Consider the following 21,501-nt stretch of genomic DNA (forward strand, 5'->3'; position numbering starts at 1 on the left):
TGTTCTCCCAGGTCACAAGTGGAGATAACACCGCATTTCTTTCTCTGTTAGTGCGGAAAGTGGACTGTGGCAATCCATACAACGTCGACCCAAGTACGCATACACGTACGAAGGGTAATTCAGCGTGTGAAGATGTTCAAAATCCTCAGTGCAAGAGTGCTCGTTGAATTGATTCCTCACATGAGTAGTATCACACGGATGTGTTGTATTCTGACCGACCTGCAGCCACCAATCAGTAGTGCCGAAAAGCCTGACAACGTAGAGGAGAGTCGAGATCCTAGGCCGGTCATAGTTTGGAAGAAATGAGCCGAACTGAGTGTTCATCTGAACATTTCCAAAACCTCACGCTGAGACTTGGAAAAGTTTTTGTTCCGTTACCACGAAGTATACATTACGCATACATTCACTGCAATAAACATTGTTTCCATTGTCAACTCAGCCTTTTTAATTGTGCCCATACAGCAAGAACACAATACTTTCAGACAAGGGACATGAAATTAGGTGGACAGGGTATTAGTCCCCAATATTTACTCGTGACAAGTTGTCAGCCTTCTTAAAAATACTTGAAATAGTATCCTGCAAGGTCAGGGATGTACGCGGAGGGAATTTTTTCATCCCTCTCAACAGTTATGCTCACACTCTGCTTCCTTGAGCACACAAACAAATTCGCTCCATCAAATATTTAAACAGACAATATAATCATCACCTGTGTTTAATATTGGTGGCTTTTTCTTAGGGTAAGCTTTCCATTTAAGTCGCCGCGGTGGCACAGCGGATATGGTGCTCGGCTGCTGTCCCGAAAGACGCGGGTTCGATCGCGGCCGCGGAGGTAGAATTTCGATGGAGGCGAAATGGTAGGGACCCGTGTACTGTTCGTTAAAGAACCCCAGGTGGTATAAATTATCCGCAGCCCTCCTCTACGGCGTCTCTTATAGCCTGGGTCGCTTTGTGGCGTTATACCCCATAAAGCAACCAAAACCTCTTCATTTACATAGTGAACGAATATATATAGCTAACTTCGTGGTCAGCATCAATAAGGTTTAAGTCCTTCAGAGAAAAAAAGTGCACTTGAGGAGCAACCACGCAAGGTACCTTTTAAAATATCCTTCAGCGTTTTCAATTTGACGAAATCCACAGCGTTGCCATGTCGCTGGGCAGCCACAGCAGCCGGCAAGTGGCGCGGGCAATGCGTAACGACGGGAAATTTCGCAGCACGGCCTATAGAGGATGCTCTGGTTGTTCCAAAACAGTGGCGCGCCTTACGAGCGCACGAGGCGTGTGTAATAGTCTGCCGGCAGTTCTTGTGCCGCAGCGACACTGGTAAAGGTTAAATAAATGCCGTCACCATTAATTCGTGGCACAGCGCGGTCCTAAAGATGTTGTTCGCTTCTCGCGTAAGCAGCTAGAAACGTTTAGAGCTCTCACCGCCACCACTTCTGGTCCAGTACACACGTCTCGAAAAGATGTAAAAAGCCGGGAAGCTTCCGATCGTAACAAGCTGTTCCCCCGCAGGAAGACGATCATTGTCTACTGATTCAAGTAGTACCCTTCTCTTTCCCAGAGGTGTGAGCAGAAGCTACCTCTCCGTTGTTGGGACTCGGGTAGTGTGGTCGGGCAGGAGAAGGGACGAGGAAGCCGCATACGTGGTCGCCATGAGGAAACGACACAGTTTTATACAAAATATTTACGTGATGGTCAGTCTGAAGTCAGAATGAGAGGAGAGGGAGGCAGAAAGCCTCGAGAGGGACTGCTTAGCACACGCACCACTTCTCCTTTTAAAGCTTTCCGCACATCTAGGTCTCCAGAGGGGGCTGCAGTTCCTTTCACAAGTTTTGAGCTGGCGCACCGGTACCGGTCAAAACAGGAGGCGGAACCGGTGGTTCTCGCAGCAGTTGCGCTGGCGATGAGGCCACGGTTACTCAGCACTTCTGACTGCGACGGATGTTCTCCACCACGTCAAACAGACCCGCGGGAACCCGGCGATGACCAAGGTCAATGTAAATCGTCATTTCTTGGGAGGTTACCTGCCTCCGACGAGGTCGTCTTCTTCTGTCTGCAGCGTCGCCGTGGGACACCATGGCTTCCTCCCCCTGCCGTCGCTGTTGCCAGTAGAGAGATGAAGGCCATTGTTTTCCCCTCGCGCTGTCTGGCGGTCACGCAAGGTGGGAAGGACCTCTTCCCTCCCGCAACAAAAGGGAAGACGCTGCCGCCTATCTATGTATATATATATATATATATATATATATATATATATATATATATATATATATATATATATATATATATATATATATATATATATGTACACCGGGTGTCCCAGCTAAATGTAACAAAACTTTTAAAAAAGGCGAAGTGTCCTAGTCCTGTGAAACCAACTCAGGGTTGTTTATAGTCGCGTGGCCTAGTCTTGAGTATTTTTTTCGGTCTTCAAAGTTAATTAATTAGTTAAGTTTAATTAGCTAACTTTTTAATTATTAACTTCAGGAAGAAAGTGTCAATGCAAAAGTTTTAGATCACCTCGAAAAACCGCTAGTAGTGCTGTTTCCGTCAAGTTACGACTTACGTAGCTTCATTTATTGGCCTTAAAAGAAAGTTGTCACGTGACCAGCTGCTCACTCACTTCTCTGCCCTAATGTGCACCCAAAGTCTCATAGAGGAGAGGACTTCAGAAAAAATGGATTTGCGCGTCTTGGGACGTTTAAGTGGCACAGCTGTCATGTGGAAGCGTTTTCTTATTGTGCGGGTTATGGTTAAAGGCCGGTAAAAAAACTACTTGGCTGCAAATGTCTCAGTAAGCTGTTTCTCAAAGCGATCTACAACTTTTCCATTGACACTTTGTTCCTCAAGTCAATAATTAAAAAGTTAGTTAATTAAGCTCAACTAATTAGTCAACCTTAAAGAACGAAAAAAATGCTGCAGACTAGGTCACGCGACTATAAACAACCCTCATTTTGTTTCAGACGCCTAGGACACCCCGTGTTTTTTAAAAGCTTGGTTACATTTAGCTGGGACACCTGGTATATATACTACGACCTTACTAAAGGAAATTGCGTACATTTGGGGAAATATACGCAGCTGAGAAAAAAAAAAATGTTTCTGCTTGTTGGCCGCGAGCATTCTGCAGGCGACTGAAAAATTTGGTGCAATATGGGAAATGCGAGTTCCGTGCACTGGGACATAATCCACTAACTAGGTCGTGAGGCAGATGAACTTTAGGCGTATTACTTTCGTTTATCTCGGTTCTTACGCGATACTTGCACTTCATTTATGTGAGAATATTTTGCGCTCATAAAACTTGTGGCGCGAATGTGGTGTTCCGTGTGAGTGATGCCGAACCCCAGGTACGCTGTGGTATCGTGCATGCAACATCGGAAAGTAACTACTGTGAAAGAACCGAATAGTTTATCAGCGCTATTCGCAAATTAATACCGACATAATAATGTTGAAAAAAAAACAGCAACTTTTTTCATTACAAGCCAGTCTGTTTCGACGTGATTGGACAGCGTTCTTGACATCTAAACTGCATGGGGCCGAGCATTTAACAACGTACGCCTAATAACAGCGCCACACTTATTAAACTTCATTTTGAAGGGACAACACAGCGCGAAAGGGGACAGTCGACGAACGTCGAATAGTAAACAGGCACACACTACAAGCGCTGTGTTGTCCCTTCAAAACGAATGGCCGCCGCGGTGGCTCAGTGGCTATGGTGCTCGGCTGCTGGCCCAAAAGACGCGGGTTCGATCCCGGCCGCGGCGGCTAGAATTTCTTTGGAGGAGAAATTCTAGAGGCCCGTGTGCTGTGCGATGTCAGTGCACGTTAAAGAACCCCAGGTGGTCGAAATTTCCGGAGCCCTTCACTACGGCGTCTCTCATAGCCTTAGTCGCTTTGGGACGTTAAACCCCACAAAAACAAACAAACAAACAAAACGAATGTCACCTCACGCAACCAACCTGCCATCCTAATTATTAAACCGCCTTGGCACATGTGCACTGAGAAATTAGAATAGGCTGTAGTAGCGATGGCTTTATTTATCTCGCAGAAAGAGAGATAAAACCGTCGGGAAATATTTGCTTCTCCTTACTGCGGTGACCCACGCTTGTCGCCGTTCTTTCTCGCACAACTAGCCCGGGAATCGGTGCAGTTGTACAAGTGCATCTTGTTTTGCAGTGTTCCGTGCACTGCTGTGGCAGTCCACTATATAACAGGACTTCATACTTACGCTTTTGCTCCGTCACGACAGCTCCTGTCATCGCGAAATATCGCCTCGCGCAGCTCGCCTGTCCCACATGCACATGAAGCTAGCAGAGTGTCTGCTCTCGCGGCGCCCCGTCATATCACAGATCGCAGTTCATTTATTTATTATCAGAAGACCGACAGTTACACTGCCCAGCATTACAGGGGGGGGGGGGGGGGGGTGAAAAAGAAAATGTATACAAATACTACCGCGTGCAGATGGTGAGGAAGAAGAAATAACATGGCGATAAAAACAATACGGAATTATTATACATCAAAAAATGACAAAGCTAGGAAGAAAATGAATCATTTGATGATATGGACACTACGTCCTCAGGCAGCTTGCGCACGTCGCCAGGGGAGAAATGCGGTGCTGCCGTCGCGCGACCAAATTTCAGCCTGCATGCTGAAGCTTTCGAATGCGCTTGCAAATTGTCGTGAAGCACAGCGGGACTCCGTCGTGTCCTAATGCCAATCCAAACATCGAACGCCATTCGACTCAGATGCCATTTCGAAAGTGCCCGTATAGCACGGGTATTACGTGCACTGTCATCGCACAGTACACGAGACTTCAGATTTCGCCGCCATCGTAATGCGACCGCCGCGCCCGGGATCGAACCCACGTTTTTCGGATCAGCACCCGAGAACCATAATCACTAAGCCGCTGCGGCGGCTGTGAGTGGACATGGGTGCGAGTGAGTGGTTGTAAGTCCGAGTGAGCGTGAGCGTGAGTGTGAATGAATGTGAATGAGTGGTTGTGAGTGTTAGCGGACATGAGCGCGAGTCAGTGGTTGAGTGAGTGGGTGCGAGTGCGGACGTATGAGTGAGCCACCTCTCATGGTGTCGAGGTATGGGCAGCTTGCACGTCGTATTTCTCCGAGAGACGCTCCGTTCGTTGCGTCCACTTGGTACTAATGCATCTGCAATGCGCTGCGTTGGTTCACGGCATTGTTATCAGTTCACAAGTCCCTCGTTGTCTGGTCAGCGTTTGTCGAAGATCGCACCTCGCAGCCATTGAAGAACACAGTGAAGTTCGCGGTGCTGTATTTTGTTTGCCGCATCCGGTCGCGTTAGTGGAATGCCCATTACGTTCTTTCTCTTGGGCCCTCCGCACAACCGCCGAGAAAGAGGTGAGCTCAACCCAGCGAGATACGGGGGGCGCCGTTACGGGAAAGGTCAAACTCCCCTCATGGACGGAGTCGTTAGGTCGCATCCTATGTGCATGTGTTTACGGCGAGGCGGACCCGGCTTTTGTGCCATGTCTGCAGCGGTGTGCTTTGACAGTTTGAAGCGCGGTCAACAGGATATTGCCACGCTAGCTGCAGGCATGAGGAGCGACGATGCGGAACAGATGGGTTGAAGTGGCTTTCCTGGAACTTGGGTCAACCCGACATTGGGAAAGTGAGAGTGTTCGCGAAGCTCGCAGCAGGAAAGCGTAATTCTCAAATCGTGATGGTGGAAATTGTACATATGTGTACAGTATCGCTATGAGTTACCTTCTTTCCCCAATTGCTGATTGTTGATGTTTTCCTTTCCCCAATAAGTTATTGGGTGGATGTTTGTACAGTACCTGATTGGTTATTCTCCCCACCGAGGGCGGGGACATAGAGTTTAAAACCAGCTGTTTCGGCAGGACCGAGGGCTGGTTTCGTCACATCGAGTCAGTCAAGTGTAAATATGTTTTCTCCTTGCTTGTATCTTCCCTTGTGCTTTTAATTGTTATAAAAGGTTAACCTCTCCAGAAGTGTCCTCTTGCAATGTGATTGCGCAATTTGAATCTGCAAGACGTCAAGAAACCTACAAAAATCATCCTTTGTGTAATTTCCCTCTACGAGATCTTAAGAGAGGATTTCAATTGGCGCAGCCGTAGAGAAGACATTTTAACTAACACCCTGTCATGTTCTGCAGAACACGAAACATGGTGGTGTAGATCATCGTAAGCCCTGCACGAAAAACACAAAAGTATCGGCGTTGCCAGCCCGTATTGTGCATGCACGCTGAAGAACAAGCAGAACCCATGTGAGTGCGGCATAGCAGCATGGTGTCTGGCCCTTTTTGCCCCCTCCGTTATGCATTGTTCATTGGACGGAGACTGCAGTGATCTAGAATCGCTAGTCATTTTCTTTTTTTTTAATAGTTCGAGGCATCATTTGGTACTTTGTTTGGTTCTGCAGACAGCTTTTCATGTACAGTGCTGTCAGCCACGGCACTGCTTTACAGGTCTGGCACGAGGTCGTCCACTAAAAGCACAGTAAATCCCCGTTGTGTAGTTGATGTGCCGTGTGCAGACAAGAGGAGACCAGGCGAGTAATGCGGACAGCCCAGACAGCATTAAGCAGTAAAATATGAAAGGTTGCCGTACTAACTTCGTAATTTCTGTCCACCGAGCCATCCATGAAAACTTTCACATGCATGGTCTGCGAAGAGAGCTGTGTTTCACTCGAAAGAGGGGGGTCATTGGTAAGGAACCATTTGGCAACAGACCTTGTACTCGTATTGTGCGCAAGGAATAGTTTTTGATGGAGTTAGACAAAAGAAAGGAGGGGCTAAATAATATTAAAGGTTTTAAATAAAGTATTTTGGAAATAAGTTATCAAAATATCAACGCCAATATGCACACAAACGTAGTTATGAGAGGACACGAAATACGCAGTAAAATAATATTTTCTGCACAGGAATGATGAAGGATTTATGCTCAGAAAGGAAGAAGAGAGCAATGGTACATCGCATACTGAAGTAGACTGTTTACAGCAGATAAAAAAATGACAGGGCGATCATTAAACATGACGCGAGAAATCTGCGATAGCATTTGGATTTACCCTCGATGATTACTTTGATGTTTTTACTCTTATGAATGTTTTCACTCTAGCTGAGGCTTCACACGCGCAACAATTTCTTTTTGAGGGCAAAAGTGAGTGGTGGGTGTTGGTTGGAACTTCTGGAGGGCAATGGTGGGTCGTGGGTGGTGGTAAGTGGATGTAGTGCTTCTGGAGGGCAGGCGGCTTTCCCATTGCATCATTGAATTTGATTTCGCCGTCGTTTTTTTGTTTGCAGCTGCGTGGGCTTTAAGTGGACGGAGGACTTGTGGAGGTAGGTGGGTTGATGGTGGGCGGCCCTTCTGGACGGTATTGTTGATTGGGTGGGCGATAGATAGGACTTCTGGAGTGTGAAGGTGGGTGGGGGAGGGCTGGGATGGTGGATCGAGGGTTGCAGTGGATAGGTGGGCAGTGCCCAAGCAACGGTGGTGTGGTGGAGAGGTTGGTGGTGCTTCTGGAAGGTGGAGGCTTCACTCTGCTTCGCTACAGACAGACGTCGGATTTTCCACGTTGTCGAGCACTATAGTCGGACTCAAGTCTGCAGTGAAGCTCCAACCACATTCAGGACCGCCTAACAGAAATAGTCCGTTGCAGAAAGTAGCCCATTGTTAAAGCACTTCCTGTTAGAAGCTAATCACGAGACAAAATTATGAGCGCAAAAATTTTGATTCTACTGGCTCGTTTCATACAGTCCAAGATTAAAAAGCTGATTTTGTTCACTGTTGTAACTGACAAGTGGAGTAATACAGGACGCCGCGGGCTGTGGCCAGTGTTACCAACTGCTGTTTTTTTTTAAGTTGTATCCTTTTTTTTTAAGTTGTATCGCAGTAAAATGCCAACACCTGGCAGTATGTATGTGAACAGAGTATGTTACTGATACTCGTATGTTCAGTGCAAGGTCTCCACACCCACGTCCGGACATGCCAATTCATATGCCCTCATGTGTTTGGTCGCCCTTGCCTGCGGGCGCCGAGCGACAACGCCAGTAGACGCGACGCCAAAGAAACGCTGCCTTGTGTTTGGGTCAGGTTCCAAGGTAACCCATGTGGTCTGGAGAGGCAGCTTAGCTGGACAAAAAACCTTTGATGCCAACTGCCTTTTTCTTTTCGCTACAATTCTAACGATTCACACTGGAGAGTCTCAAACGTCGCGCGACGGATTGCGGTCAATTAGTTACTGTCTCCGAGGCACTAGGAAAGTGGGGAGGAAGCGTAGCAAATCTGTTCAAACCTATTGCGCTGATTAGGAATTAGGTAATTGAGTATAGCGATGCGAACGGGACCCGATAACGCTGCCACGTTCTAGTCTGGAAGGCGAAGCTTAAGCGTCCCCAAATTTTTGTTATTGTTTACTGTACTGCAGGAAACTGGCTATATGCAATAAAAAAAATTGATCGGAAAGCTGTAAGTGTTTTCTGTATTCTTGCTTGTTCTAGGATGAGTCATCTGAGCGCTCTTGCGCCCTCTGCTGTCTGCATGACTCGTTACGCTCTCTGCGTCTTGAAGGTGACAGCAGTCTCAGTGTGGACATTTGATAGAGAATTTTATTTTGCTGAAGATGCGTCACGGGAACACGTGGCACACGTAAGAACGCTCCTTCTTTGCTTATCTCCGCAGCCGAAGTTCGCATTAATCTTGCACACACGTTACGAGAGCTCACTCGCTCCTTCAGCTCCTAAATCTGTTTCAGTTCTGCCTGCAGCTTAACGAGAAAACGTTGCGGCAAAACTTCTCTCTCGGCGACTCAAGCCACGACAGCCATCCCCTGCCTTGACTTAATACTTTTCAGCATTCTTGGGACGCCTCCGCAGGCTGCTGCGCGACGCCCTACGGCGAGCGAATACGTATGCAGACCGCGAAGGCGCCGCGACGAGGCAGGTGGCGGACCGTGCATGCTGATCGGGCGCTTCGACGATGCCGCTGTGACGGCTATCGACGTATAGGAGCGAGGACGTGGAAGCCAACATACGCGTTATCGTCGCATGAAGGAAAGACTCGTAGTATATTATTGACTGGTGATGGTCCGTTATCTTCGAACTGCTACGCGGACTGTACGATTCCTCCAAGAAGCTTTGGAAACAACGAACGCACGGCGCGCTGTCCGAGTGCGTTTCTAACGAACGCTGAAAGTAGTTGATGGACTGAGCGTAAAAACAACCTTTAACCACTTCCGTTCAGTGCCTTCCGTGCAGTGGAGGCGAAAACACCTGGGACATATGGCGAGAATGAGGCTGAAAGCATGCATTTGCACCGCCCTTCAGAGGCTTCAGTGAAAACTGAAGCATTGTCCAGCGTTGTCCTGTGTACTTCTCCTCCTTGTGATTGCGTCCTTTTCGCTGGTTTTCTACATACCATGCACCAACTGGCCCAACAAGCTACGCTTCTTCAATACTCAATTGATAAGTTTCGTAGCTCATTCGGTGAAGCGAGTAATTTGTCATTGTTGTTCGTTGTACAGGCAAGGGGTGCGGATGGGTGAAGGGGGAAGTTGGAGAGACGATGCACACCGCACGAATAGGGTACCAAGAGAGCACAGGCCTGTGTCCTCCCCTTTCTGTCTAGCTTCTGCCCGATCTCGGCGGCTTCACCGCAGTGTTCCACGGCCCGAGTGGCCGGACTCGAGTAGGCCCTCGCTCTGCTCCGTACCAACCGTGCGCATTGCAGTTTTGTTGCAGACGACGGCGCTGTCCGGTCATGACGTCACTCAGGCGCTGCCAGGGAGAGGGGCTTAGAGCCGCGTACCATAATGGCTGCCACTACGGTTGCAGAGGGTGTGCAAGTGTGCGTGCGCAGTCGCCGCTTTTTTAGGTCTCGATTTGGCTGCACTTTCTTCACCAGTTCACGAAATGCCGTGCTAGTACAGCGTCAGTTTTTGAGGTGCGAGTGTAGCCCTACGCTAACGCTTTCGGTGCAGCGGCCAAATAGAGCGCAAAATCGGAGAAACGTGCTAGCCTTCGTCTCCTGCGGTCGGCGTGTTGATTTTGGCTACGTGTATCCGCGTGCTTTTACAGATGCACGGATGGTGCTGGCTTTATTCACCACTGTGCATTTGTTCGAAATGGCGTATTTCTTGGCAGCGTCCTTGGAACTAGTCGATACACCTTTGTGTGACGTTGGGCAAAGTGGCGCGGGTCGACCATCACCGAGTCACGGGCGCCATTTTGGTGTTCAACACCCAGCTTCAGCGGTGTATACAGGCTGGAGGAGAGGCGGATAAGCCCGATTAGACACGCACTGCAGCTTTTCGCCTCGCTGCATCGACGTCAAAATGGCGACCACTATCGCTTGAGTGAATACCTCGTATACTTCACTTTGAATTGAAGTTGAAGTTGAAAGTTTATTGAGTAATGCAATAAATGTTACAATTGTATACAGCGAGAGGTCCCATGGTACAAGACCGCGGGCGGGACCTCCCATGAAAATAAATTTCAATATGCAACATAATATAAAATACATTCAAGAGGATGTTCAGGCTGTCGCTAGAGAGAGAGAGAGAGAAACAACTATTTGTCAGCAAATCAAATGGCGGGTCTACTGGGTCTCTTCAGCCGCTCCAGGTAGCCGGCAGTTGTAGTTTGTCGGCGACCTCTTGCGCTCTCGTGGTCGCCCTGGACTGAATGTCGGAGTCCAAACTGGCGAGAACAGCTTCCCATTGTTCAAGAGAGGGAGACGCAACCAGATCTACCGGAGGCGGGCGCCGACGCGGGGGCTCATCGGTTATGGCGCTCGGCTGCTGACCCTAAAGACGCGGGTTCGATCCCGGCCGCGGCGGTCGAATTTCGATGGAGGCGAAATTCTAGAGGACCGTGTACTGTGCGACGTCAGTGCACGTTGAAGAATCCCAGGTGGTCGAAATTTCCGGAGCCCTTCACTACGCCGTCCCTCATAGCCTCAGTCGCTTTGGGACGTTAAACCCCATAAAACCACAAAGCCAAACTACATGAGGCGGATCCATCGAGCCGTCTGAGATTATCAATCAATCAATCAATCAATCAATCAATCAATCAATCAATCAATCAATCAATCAATCAATCAATCAATCAATCAATCAATGTCTAGGTATTGCGTATACGCGGGCTATCAGAGGTTCTAAATACGCATGTGACTTTACATTTGTTATACTTGGTTCCATTAGCCAGTGTTATACAAGCGGACAACGCTACTTGCATCAGACTGAAGAGAGTTGGTTGCCGTCAGTAATGGTTACCTCGCAACAGGTAATGCAGTCGTCGACAAAAAGAACAATTGCAGGAGTTTACAATTTCTTGCATTTTCTGTCGGCCTCGTGACAAACTCCCTTCCCTCAAGGACATCTAATCAAACGCTAACCCCTAACCAATAACAAAAGTAAATTTCTCAGAGCACCTGTCTTTCAAATGCCCTTATATCATTTGGATGATATATCTCCTTTCTACATCAAACAGCGCGCCATCAACTAAGAGCAATTTTACATACCTCCCTTCATAAGTATCTGGAACGCGACTTTGGCAGATAAATTTAGTTTACTTGCATCCAGGATGCGTTGCCCGATATTTTGGCCCAGTCTGCTTGTCTGGTACACTTAAGAGAGCGGTGACACGGAATCAAACACGTGAAGGTTAAAAACGCTTGCCGTAATCTACATCTTTAATCCACGGCGGCAAACTCTGCTAACTGCTTGAACGTATAGGTGAATCTCTTTAACGTGGTCTTTGGTGAGACATTTTAGAAAAGTTTCCAAGAAAAAAGTCTTTCTACAGACGTTTTAAAAAAGTTTTTGAGAAAGTTTCTCGCTGCCGACATCTATGAGACGTTTCGATCTAACGTAAAACGTCCGTAGCCGTTTGGATTGTTTCAAGACGTTTTTAAGACGGTTTGTGTTTCGTGGAATATATTCGAGAAGCCTCAACACCACCGTTTTATCACCATGACGTAAACGGTTGTTACGGTTTCGTCGGTTTGCTTAATCATGTATTTCGATACTAAATAGGTCCACTTTCAGCATATGCATCGCTCTTTCCGTGTTATATATGTGTTGAATTCTTTGCCGGATGTGTACTAATATTCGCATATACTTTCCTCGACTGCATGTGTAATTCTTCTCGTGTTAACTGTTTTATAGTGCCAGTTTTGAGTACTTCAATTGATACACTTCCCGTATATTTAATCACTCACGTCGTTTTTTCCACTAGGATCATTCATATCTTACAAAGTACCGCTGGAATTTTTCGATGTGGTTTAACTTCTGTATCAAACGGGACGCAGTAATATGTCTTTGCACGGGACGGCAAAATGCCATGAAACAGCCATTGCGCCAACCAGACGATGCATTAACGGCGTGAGGGCAAGTTCCGACGTCAACATTAGAATGCATTTGGACAATCAAATATTAGCTATACGTGCCTGCTACGGAGCGAAATCATAGTGTGTCATATTTACTATACTAGAGCACGAGTAAATGGCAGGTCCTACGAAGCTCTTGACCTCTTTCTCATCGCACTGTTTAAGCGCTACGAAGTGTTCTTTCTGGAACGTTAATGGAATTGGTCTACCCGCCTATTTCAGTGGAAAAACTTTTCTCCGTGCACTCAGCGTGCCAATGCACAACGACTTCTTTGTTAGGAGAGGTGCAGTTTTATAGGCCAGTTTCTAAAGAAGGAAGGCGGGTGTTACGGTGGCCATTAACCTGTGATGTGGTTTGTGGGAGTTTTCCCGCTAGTGATCACTTGTAAGATATGAAGGGATGTATTGTCGCGGGTTGTTGAGGCCGTCATGACACCAGGGCATGACACCAGAGGCGTAGCAGGAGCAAGAGCCAGGCGAAGCGGTCGCAACGCAGTGACAGCACACAAGCGTCTTCCGCTTTGTCGCCGATTCGATCCCAGTAGGCAGCAGCAATTCGAGCTAGCACACATACCAGTATTATGGCAATGTGGGCATTTTGTTCTGTATTTACACCGAGAGCCCCACCCTTGGCCGCAGGAAAACATTTTACCAATTTCGAAAATCGCGGCAGGATTGTTTTCCAGATATGTGGCGCCATCCGTTGACAGTTTAATGAAACGTTGGTACACACAGCTGCACACGGCAACGTTGCTATATGTGTACCATGCATATGATGCATACTGATGTTGGTCAGTATGCATGCGTCCGCTTCTTTTACCGCTTGTCGGGAAAAAGGAAAGAGAGAGAGAGCGGGAAATATGTACGCTGGACAGCAATCTCTCCCCACTGGACAAGCGCCCGTTCGTTAGTTTATGTAACGGCTGTAATGTAGAGAGAATTTCGAACGACACTTTTGCCTAAGTTTCTTCAAACGTTCCATCCTGTGACAAATCCGTTTTTGCTTGTTTATTTTTAGAGGTTTTATCAAAAGATGGCTTTTGCAGCATATATTAATGCCAACGTTGGCGGACACCAGATGACTGGTGAATCGTGCTAACGAAACATTTAAACTTTTTCAAACAGGCACCTTGTCGCAATTAGAAATTTGTACTGTGATCGGCATGGCTGATAACCCTGCATGTGGCATCTGTGGCCGCGATGAGACCATATCTCATATTCTTTGTGAATGTCCAGCGTGCAGTTCTGCTAGACAACTTCACACCAGCGCTGCGACGAGGAACAAAGACAGAGAAGGAAGTACAAGGACAAGCGCTATACTAACAACTGAAAGTTTGTCAGTTGTGTGAATATAAGGTTGTCAGGGCAATAAGGTTGTCAGAAGGGTTGTGTGCATATAATCTGCATATAATCTGCAGTTGTGTGCATATAATCTGTGTTTTTTCAAATAAACTTTCAGTTGTTAGTAGCGCTTGTCCTTGTACTTCCTTCTTTGTCTTTGTTCCTCGTCGCAGCGCTGGTGAAGTTGTGAAGATGTACCACGACCGGCTTTATTACTGCCGGTCGTGAGATGTACCAACTAGCTCAAACCACGATTTTGCTCCAGTTCTGCCAGACATTCTCTCCGCTTTGCGCTGGAGCCCACCGCTTCACGCCCGCTAACGGAGTTCAAGATCTCCACCTTTATATCCCCTCATCCCTTTGCCCCAGTGCAGGGTAGCAAAATGGTTTCATCTACCGGTTAATCTCCCCAGCCTTTCCTCCTCCTCTTCCTCCTCCTTGTATTTGGCGATTCGCAATAACCTTTTCAGTTTTTAGAAGGCGCGATTATCACCAAATAGGTCTGAACAAAGTTTTAGACTCGAAATTTCGCGCCGGTGGTGCGGGCAAGGAGACGCGCACGTCTCTCCATGGCGTCCCGACCGCGTTGCGGTTCTCGCCGCTCCTCGCTGCTCCAGCCGGGTGGTGCACGCCCGTAGCAAGCATCGCGCATTAAAATCAAGGTACAGCAGGTTTCCGCAACGCCTTCGGCAGCGAAACGAGGGATGCACTGCCACGCGCGGGCCGCCGCTAGGCTTTTGTTAGCTTGGCTTCAACGCATGACAGCGATGAGGCGGGAAAAATCAGTACAAGAGACTGACGACCACCCTCAAGCACACTCCACATTCATCTCTTCATACGGTCCACAGCGCTAGCACTGGCAGCAGATGCCCGAGGGGCCGCGCAACCAATCTATAACCGCACGCTAACAGTGATAGAAAAGCGCCGTTAGGAAAAGTGATAATTGCAGAGGCGCGCGTGCAGTTGATATATGGAACGACAGGTGAAACTATATATAAACTGCGCGACTTTCCTATAAATTTGCACGGGATTTTCAAGCGGGTAATCTGTGGGTTCGATATAATCAATAATTCCAAATATCCGGGCCGACTACAAGCAAGAGGGTGCACTTTCAGCAGCATTGATGGACGACGTAGAAAAAGAAATTACGGCACTTATGAAAATTCAGTTTGTCTACGCAATCACTTTGAGTTTTTAACGCCAGGTATGTGGGCTAAAATTCAGACGCGCTCTTTCTTAGTCCAACTATGCTGCAATACCTCTTATCGACGGAGCCAGACTTCAGGCGCTGACCAACAGCCTTGAAGAGCACAAACTGTTTGCTCAATTTAAACAGAGCGTCCGCAAGCTACTTCAGTTTCTCACAACCGCACGTTGGTTGTCGCGCCATAGCTGTATATGTGCACCGTATGCAGCTTTCGCAAAAGTTCAAGGACACCGCTTTCGCCACCAATTTGCCGCACAGCATGAAGTCAGATTACTACGGACACTCTCCTGTCATGCTTTACAAAGTATTAGGTCCTTGGGGTAATGGGCATATGAGACTTTTTTTTTTTTTTAGAAATGAGCCAAATCCACCTAAAAAGGAACTGGGAAAAACGCGAAATTTTCTTATCCGCATAAACCGTAGCGCTATCCGAGCAACTCTACACTCAAAACCATGCAAACAATTTGGTCAGTATCAGCATATAAACTTTGAATTTGGATCTATTTCGATATGAAACTCTATATCTGAACCAGTTTTGTTCCAGAAGCCTTATTTCTAAAGTCCTAATTCATACTCGGTTTATGAAAATAGTGCTTAAAATCATTATGCTGTGAATGGAGCAGAAAAACAATTAGACCATTCTTTGTTTGCAATCAGGGGTACTGTGGTGATTGCCAACACAAGCAAGTAAATCTGAATAGCAGCTTCTGTCATAAGCGCAGACGTGACTAGCCTTATTTTTGTATGTTCCCACTTCGGCAGCGGGAAAGTAAACTAAAACTAGAATGCATGGCGTCAAGAATTTATTCTACTCCAGATTCTACTACAGACGCAGACAGGAAGGAAAACGACAGGACAACCGCTCGTCCTATTGTTTCCTGTCTGCGTATGTCAGCGAATTTAGGAAGCCGATACCAATTAGCCCAGCTATACACTCTAAAATTCAATGTAGCAGAGGCACATCATTGCTTCCTCGGCGAAGAGGATAACGATCCCTTCTTTATCGTCGTCTTCTGGGTTCAGATCTTCCACCGATCTCTTCATATACAGAGTGTTTCACCTAAGACTTGGTGGGTGGTAACGGTTCATTCTTAAAAAAAGAAAAAAAAGGTGAAGAAAAAGAGTGTTGCCGGCCGCGGCAATTGCTGTCTAATATCTTAAGCACCCGAGCTGCAGCTGGAGGAAATGAAAGGGAAAAGGGAGAGGATAGTGAGGAGAAGTATAGAGGGGAGCGATAGCAAGAAAGGACAGGGGAGACTAAGACTTTACATAATTAAAAAAAAAACAGGCTTTTTGAGTTAGAACACCGCCTTTTATGGCACAGCATTGTCAGCCGTGGAGTACATCAGAATGCAGCTAAGACGTGTTCCGAATAAGCTCAGTAAAATTTGTTCAGCAGTAGAAAATAAGTCCCGCAACCCCAAGAAATCTGTAGCGTCCTGTGGTGTTAAGCACGCTAAAAGTTTTGTGCCGTGCTCCAAAGGGGTAGTTTATAAAATCCCCCTATCCTGTGGTCAGATATACATTGGGCAAACGGGACGTTGTATCAACACACGACTCGGTGAACATCTCAATTCATTAGAATCTAATCGCTCCACTAATCTAGTTGATCATTGCCGAGAGTGTCAATCATGTTTTCCGTCCTTACATTTTACTGACATTTTGTACAAACACCCCGACCAGTTGACCAGGGAAATTATCGAGGCGTACAACATGGCAAAGAAAGCAAGATTGTGTGTCAGCAAACCATCCCTGCTCCTGCGTGACTGTGAGGTTGCATATCTGGACATCACATAGTAACACATGCGTTCTGATTTTGGTGTTTTTTTTTTGTTTTCTGTTTTCTTTTATAAGCGTGTTTCCTGTGATTAAACTTTAGTTGAGAGTCAGCGCTTGTTCCTGTGCATTCTTCGTCTCGTCTCCGTTTGTTCGCTCTGTTTTTTTTTGCATTGTGCTAACTAGCAGGATGGTTAACGAATATCGAGTAGTTAACTTTTTAACTATTACAGTTAAGCTCCTTAATTATTGAGATGCGTGTAGCCCACCGTATAAGCAATATCCATATCATTTTTTAGAATTTCGAAAAGGCGTTTACCCTCGACGCTGGGACCAAACCAATTCTGTCTACAACGCGCCAAAATAAAGCGCTTTCGAGAGGCTTTCAGACAAAGCAACCTCTCCAGAGCACGTGACGCGTCGAAAGAGCCAAAATTTGTTTGGCCACAGAGCCGAGGGCAATCGCGTTAATTCTAAAAAAAACTGATATGGATATTACATACGATGGGCGATACGCCTCTCAATAATTAAGGAGCCTAACGATAACAAGTAAAAAGTTAACTATTCGATATTAGTCAACCAGTCTGCTAATTAACACATCTTAGCTCTATTCTGACGTACTACATCGCTGACAACGTTATGCTGAAAAAAGAGCATTGCTAACTCAAAAGCTTATTTTTAAACATTGTGCAAAGTCTTAGGTGGAATACCCTGTATATGCATTCGATTGTAAAGTAGCGCTGGAGAAGGAATAAATAAGAAGAACTCCGGAAACAGTCCAAGCTTGAGGCGCAAGCTCACAAAGAAGGCTCCCATGAGTGGATTTGGCTCGTTTTCATCAGCAGCATCTGGCTCATTTCCGATTTGACATAGGATTTGCGTGCAGGTTTTCTAGGCGTTACGAGGCCTCTTCGTTATCATAGTTGTTCCAATGGAAAGATGTATGGATTTGCTGGCCATTACAGTATAATTTTACTTAGTTTCGGTTTCTGAACTTCGCCAATTATGAAAAATTCGTCACATTTCGTTGAACCCTTCTACGGAGCGCCGGGAGCTGGTCATAAAGCTTCAAACGAAAAAGTGAAAATGAGTTTTGAGGAAAGGAGAGGGTTCAGTAACTCTCACTTCTCGGTGGACACCTCAACCACGCCGTGAGGGAAGAGGTGAAGGAAGGATTGAATGAAGACAGAAAGAGGTGTCATAATGGCAGGCTCTGGAATAATTTCGCCCACCTGTGCACTGACAAGAACAAAATGATCTATCCTCCTCCGGATAGATCGCTTAGCTCGGCTGAGGCCTATGACTGGAGAAGACTCCGGGCTAGAAACTTCGCACCCCCGCTCTGGAGGAGTTGGACAGGAGGTGACACGAGGGAGGATGCGGAGGTGTGCGAGTTCTGCGGGCATACCGCTACACTCGAACACATACTATAGAGATGCCCCAGTGCCCCAGGATATGGCAGAATTAATAATGCAGAGGAATGGGAGACCATACTCATAAGTGCCGACCTTAGCATACAACGATACGCTACTTGCCTGGCAGCAGAAGCTGCGTGACTATATCGTTGCTAGTCTTCCAGCTGCGACGCTGCCCCTCCCCGGACGCCTGCGTGCGGACCCGAAGGTGCACGGGTCTTCTTTTGGCGGAAATAAAGTTTCTTCACCATCATCATCATCATCGCGCAGCACATGGGCGCCTTTTGCGTTTCGCTTTCATGAAAGCGCGGCCGCCGCGCGGCCAGTATCGAATCCCGGTCCTCCGGCTCAGTAGGCGAGCGCCCTAACCACTGAGCCACTAGGCATTCACTCGTAACCGTACTGATGAGTCGGACGTCCTCGATTCCTCAGCGTATTTTGTTGCTAGCTGGCGTTATTGTTGTTATAGCAATAAATGCCTTGTTTGTGTCAGCCAGTGTGTCGTTCCTTTGTTCCATCAGAGCAAGGCCCGCCGTGGTCGGCGTGCGCTCGGTAGCGTACGGGACCACGGGGTGGGGTCCGTCGGTTTCGAACTGTGTCAGCCGCGGTTAAACGGGGAGAACGTATTTATATCTCTCCAATTAAAAACCCACATCTACCCGTGGCGCAGTCGGAAAACGAGCGCTGCGATCAGCCGGCGAACTCCGCGTCCCGCTATAACTTGCGCCGTAGGCAAAAAATATCTGCCTCTCCCGTAAACGAGAGTAGAGTAAGCATGAAATGTTTACGGGCCTAATGTCATCTCGGTGGACACCCGAACCGCACCGTACAGGAAGGGAGGAACGCCACCACCCGTTCAGCGCGATGCCTTGCCATTTGAACGCAAGGTTTTTTGAGGAAAGGAAATGGCGCAGTAATTCTCTGCCATCTCGGTGGACACCCGAACCGCACCGTAAAGGAAGGGAGGAACGCCACCACCCGTTCGGCGCGATGCCTTGCCCTTTGAACGCAGCGCTTCTCCCCCGGATCACGTATGACAACGAAGTGTAACATGGCATTTATGTGCTTTTTGCACGCGTTATTAGAAATCGGAAATTATAATTCCGTGCATTATCAAACCCACAGCTCCACTGATATCTTGATAAACATTGAGAAGGCACTGGCAGCAGTTATTTTTTGTCTCGTTTGGAGACCAACCGGCGCTTGCATGCCGGTCGCGTAGGAGGGCTTAGAGAGTCTCGTTAAATCTCGTTAAGTCTCGTACGGTGCCCGGATGTTCTCGTTTTAGAGCCCGGATGAGTGGAATTCAGTGCCCGGATGAGTGGATTTCAGTGCCCGGATGACTGGAATTCAGTGCCCGGATGAGTGGATTTCAGTGCCCGGATGAGTGGATTTCAGTGCCCGGATGATGGCTCTCGGTCTCGGCGTGACGTCACCACACTGCCGACAACGGGAGCTAAAAGCATTTCATGCTTAAAAACAAAATCTGCCTGCGCAGACTAAAGGCCGGGATACATGCGACGTTTTTTTCGACGACATTCGCGCGGCAGAAAACGACGCGGCGGCGCGACGCCCGGCTGGAGATACATGGAGCGTTGAAGCGGCGGCGCGCCGCCGCGTATCCCTCGACGCGAAAGCAAATGTGATCAACAAGTGGCAAACACCACTGTGCAAGGAGGTCTGTGAGAACAGCGACGCTGACCATTCTGTTAAAATCAGGAAAGTTTCACTTCGACACCATTGTACAAATTTTAGCACGCGCGCTTAAGTATCTATAAAGATTTGCGTGCTCGAATGCATGCCGTCGCGTACCTTTGGACGCCCGCTCAGCCGCGGACACCAGCGGCTGCGGTTTTCTTCGACACATTCGCTTCAGGGAGGGAGCGCAGGCATTCCGATCCAAGATTCGGCCGTGTACTCCAAAAAAAGCGACATTTCAAGCCTGATGAAGCGTTTATTTTCACGACAATAACATTTCCGTGCCAAAAACACTGCGTAGCTCGATGGCCGTGGCGGCCATGTTGGCGGCGGCAGGCAGAGGACCGGAAAAGCGGGCTTGCTGCGCTGCTATTGGCTCGCTTCAGCCGCCGCTTCCGGTCTCATCGGACGCCGCGCGTCAAAATCTAGCCGGTCCTGACTCTAGGTGGTGTTGGTCCTGATCGGCGGCGGCGGGCGTTTTTTCGACGCCGGGCGTCAAATCTGCACCGTCGGGCGAAAATCGACGACTCGCCGCGGTAAAAACGCTCCATGTATTCCGGCCTTAAGCGAGGGCGCAGGCCGGCCCGCAGTCTCGTTAGATGCATGAACGTACGGGCCGCTCATGCCGATCAGTGTTACGTAAGACTCACTTGCGTTAACCCTCATGACTCTCGTGAGGGCCGAACAGCTACGTAGCACGCGCTGCGGGAGTTGGTTACATCTGTGTCGACCTTTTCCTCGACGCTGATAGAGAAGCAGGCGCCGCCGGTCGCCCTCGACCGGCGGCCAAGGCCCTCAACGTCAGTCGCCGCATCGCCGCCAACAGGCGGCCACCCCACCGGGACCCGGACGGACTCCCCCGCGGCACCTGGGCCCCCACCTCTGGCCGTCGCCGCGCCGCGGCCAGCTGACCCCGCCTGGGCTGGGACCGGCCGCCCAGGGTCCATGGGCCCCCCGCCGGCTCTCTCGCCGCTCCGCCGCCGCCTGTCGACAACCCCGAAGCTCGGAGCCACCGGCACCTGTCCAGCCATCGGTCCCGCGTTTGCCGCCCTGGGACGTGGCGACCTGGACCTACCAAGAGGGCCGGGACGCACCGGTGGGCTATGTCTCGTGGCGGCCGTGGAAGTGGCAGAAGTAGGCGAACAAGAACATGCCCCCGGGGAGGCTTTTCAATCTATTCCGAGGGCGCACCGTCGCGGACGCGGACCAGCGAGCCGAGGGCGTGACCCTGCCCCTGCCTCCGGACTCTCAGCTGTGCCCGAGCGGGGCTGCGGTTACATGATGGGTCCCACGAGGCAGGGGCCCTGCACTATCGCAGGACACAGGGGGCTCCAGCTCCGGCAGAAGAACGGCGGGCGGTGGCAGCCCCTAGCGCAGCGCCCCGTCAGATGGTGGAGCGGGCGGGCCAGGACGCTGAATTTGCTGAATGGCCCCTAAACGTCGCCGCCCGCCACGCCAGCGCCACCCCTGCTCCCCGCCCGGGCACCCCAACCTTGGCCGCGGCGGCTCCCTCGCCCACGGCAGCTGCGCCTGCGGCCCTGGACGTCTCGACGCCGGCCCCGGACCCCGAGTCGGCGGCCCCCGTGCTGGTCGCCGCGGATCCACCGGCGACCGACGGAGCGGCGGAGGCCACGTCCGCCGAGGACAGTCTAGGGATGGACCTAGACATTTTGTCCACCGAGATTCAATAA

The 21,501-nt window shown here is 48.9% G+C and overlaps 1 pseudogene; it reads left to right on the forward strand.

The window, feature by feature from the left end:
• Positions 1-20,474: 20,474 nt before the first annotated feature.
• Positions 20,475-21,501, forward strand: LOC149352421 (uncharacterized; annotated as a pseudogene).

The sequence above is a fragment of the Amblyomma mixtum genome, chromosome 3 (assembly GCF_055824585.1).
Source record: "Amblyomma mixtum isolate Tamu chromosome 3, ASM5582458v1, whole genome shotgun sequence".
NCBI lineage: Eukaryota > Metazoa > Arthropoda > Arachnida > Ixodida > Ixodidae > Amblyomma > Amblyomma mixtum.